Source organism: Myotis brandtii, unplaced genomic scaffold (genome assembly GCF_000412655.1).
Source record: "Myotis brandtii unplaced genomic scaffold, ASM41265v1 scaffold656, whole genome shotgun sequence".
In the NCBI taxonomy this organism is placed as follows: Eukaryota; Metazoa; Chordata; class Mammalia; order Chiroptera; family Vespertilionidae; genus Myotis; species Myotis brandtii.
This window is the reverse complement of record NW_005370548.1, coordinates 1,309,793-1,312,760: the sequence shown is the minus strand read 5'-3', so window position 1 is coordinate 1,312,760 and position 2,968 is coordinate 1,309,793. Positions and strand designations below refer to the sequence as shown.

The 2,968-nt window shown below is 45.4% G+C and overlaps 1 protein-coding gene across 1 annotated transcript in view; it reads left to right on the top strand.

Moving 5' to 3' along the window:
• LOC102256655 (homeobox protein HMX3) overlaps positions 1 to 2,968 on the top strand; it is a gene marked incomplete at its 5' end in the record, with an annotated part of 19,678 nt that overhangs the window by 15,168 nt on the left and 1,542 nt on the right. The gene's annotated exons all lie outside the window — the stretch shown is intronic.

Below are 2,968 nucleotides of genomic sequence, written 5' to 3'. Positions count from 1 at the left end.
TCTGCCTCCTGTCCAGGCTGAGGCCCTATTTTTTCTTCTCACGTGAGATTTCATAAAAACCACGATTTATTTCGAGGTGACACCGGAAGGATGGTACCACGAACACCTCTGCGGATCCCAAGTCCGTTCAGTTCATGTATTTCATTTCAATTGAGTCCAATTCAACATATAGTTACTGGGCCCTACTGCTTGCTGAGAACTGTGTAAGTATGGGATATTCGGAGAGAGAAGGTGGCACCGGATCCATTTCCTTCTGAAATATTTGGTACATGTTTTTATTTACTGATTGATTTGAGAGAGGGAGGGAGAAGGGGGGAGAGGGAGGGAGGGAGAGGGAGAGAGAGAGAAGGAGAGAGGGGATATTCGGAGAGAGAAGGTGGCACCGGATCCATTTCCTTCTGAAATATTTGGTACATGTTTTTATTTACTGATTGATTTGAGAGAGGGAGGGAGAAGGGGGGAGAGAGAGGGAAGGAGGGAGAGAGAGAGGGAGAGAGGGAGAGACATGGATTTGTTGTTCCACTTACGGATGCGTTCATTGGTTGATGCTTGAATGTGCCCTGACCAGAGATTGAACCGGGATCTCTGGTGTATGAGGAAGATGCTCTAACCAGCTGAGCTGCCCGGCCAGGGCTGGTACACCTATTTTATTTCAAGGACCTTCTCTCTTCCCAGATGGCCCACTTTCAATTCTTCCTTTCCTCTGAAGTTGCTATTTGAATATTTCATGCAGAAATAACCAAATGGCTTTCAAGGCACTACTTGCATAGGAATATCCCATCCATACCATCGTTGTCTGCACGCCAACACCTTGTTTTTCTCGAGATGATGGTTTTAAAAGTGTTGGGTCGCTGTACCCTCCTTGGGTTTCTCTTACAGGAAGTGGTTTCCTCTGGCCAAGGTACTCACTGAATGGCAAAACCTCGCCCTTGGGATTTTAGGGCCGAGACCCCTTTACAGTTTGTCATGTAGTGGGCATTCACCCTTTACCAGTTGGGAAGTCAGCAGACAACCGGGCCCAACAGTGCCATCAGTTTCTAGGAATTCCTCTCTCTTACAGGCATTACCACACACACACACACACACACACACACACACCCCTTTGCATTTGGATTTAAAATGTTCAAGACTCCATCTTGGCCAGATTTCCTATCTCATGACCATCAATTCATTTGAATAATCAGCCAAATCATCCGCCTCCTTTCAGGGTCTAAACTGGATTTAAAAGATTGACGTTTCTTAAAACTCAAATGGAGTCTGGTTGCAACTGCATGCCCAGAGGGACCTGAATCATACACCAGTGGATAATGAAATACACTTAGATTTTATTAGTGGATAATTCATGCTCAGAATCTCGAAGCACTAATATAATTAAATAAGCAATGGGGAGAAGGAACTAAATAAAATTATTTGGGTATAAAATTATTTAGCTAAAGTTAGCATGGAGGCGAGGCACTGTATTTTAAAACTCTTAACCTGGCCATTAACTTGTTGAAAGAGAAGAGAGAGAGAGAGCCCAGTGTGAGGCCTGGTGAGGAGGGAGGGCAAGAATCTGACCTTTTAGCAGCGGTATTACCACACAGTGGGGAGAAGGGTGGTGGTGTGTGCATTTATTGTGTCAAGAATCCGAAAAAGATGTGCACCGGCGTCAGCGTGTGTGAATGCATAAAGACCAATCTTTTCCCCTCTATTCAATGCACCTTAAAAGTAATGCACTTTAACCTCAACAATTTCCTCTCACTTTATACTGAGTTACATAATAACATAAGGGTTTTTTTTTTCACAAAAGGCAGTGAAAAAGAGGTTATAGCATGGATTACCTTGAAAAATTTCAGTGTTTTTGATGTTTAAGAGTAACGGAGTCACAGCATTCTAGTTACAAATTAGGCATTGCTTTTCTTTCATGGAGACCAAATTATTTCTTATTACAGAGGCAACCTTCTTGGTTATTCTATTTGTGGAGGATTCTAGAAACTGAAAATGGAGCAAACTGAGCTCAAAATTCTGGGGAGTTGTTGGGGTGGGGAGGTGGATAGGGAGAAGCTTGTAGCTGGCATTTTAAGACCCTATTTTAACGTATGTCTGAAAGAAGCTTTTGAACTTTAACACATTGCAAATTATTTGATCGCCGGTCTGTCCACCCGGCTGGACAGGGAGTTCCTCCAGTGCAAGGACTGGTCTGATTAATGCATCTTCCCAGCCGCTCACCAGGCCTGGCACACAGCAGGCACTCAAATGTTTGTGGAAAGATGCAATAGAGAGATAAAGCATAATATAAATATGTATGAGTTTCTATTAGATCCATTGGAAATGAGAGACCCTGGTTCATAGGTGGAAACTCCAGGAAAATGAGAAAAAAACTCAGGGCAAAATAATGCAATTCATTAAATATTTCCTTCTCTATTCCAATTTTTGGTTGCCTTCATGAGTGTATGTATGTCCAGTGAAAGGGAGAATAACTTAGCTTTATAGAAATATTGACCAAAATGGGGTTCTTGTGTCTTTGAAATTAACTCAGATGGGGAGGGAGCTACGCTTTGAACCCCAAAGAGCATCTTTCCCTCCTAGTCAGTATTTAGAGGACTGAAAGGACGTCGGTCCCAGGGAGACTACATCTCCCAGCGTGCCGCGCACGTGTCCGAGAAGGCGTAAACCCAGTCTTGGCGCGATGCTCCTTGGGAATTGTAGTTTTCACTCGGTCAGCACTAGCCGGGGGTGCCTCAGCTCAGCGGCACTGCGAGACCACGTGATCGGAAAAGCCGCGGTTTGCCTTTGAGCCGGAAGAGGATGACTGGATTGACCGACGCCCGAGCGGACCAATCGTCTGCCTAGACTGAGACGTTGGCGTTTGAAATCAGCCAATGGCAGGCGAACACTGGAGCTTCCTCCCGCCCACTTGGCCCAGCCCGCGAGAGCTCGGAGCGCGGCGAGGCGGCGGGAGTGGCGGCCCAGTTGATTCTGCGGGAAA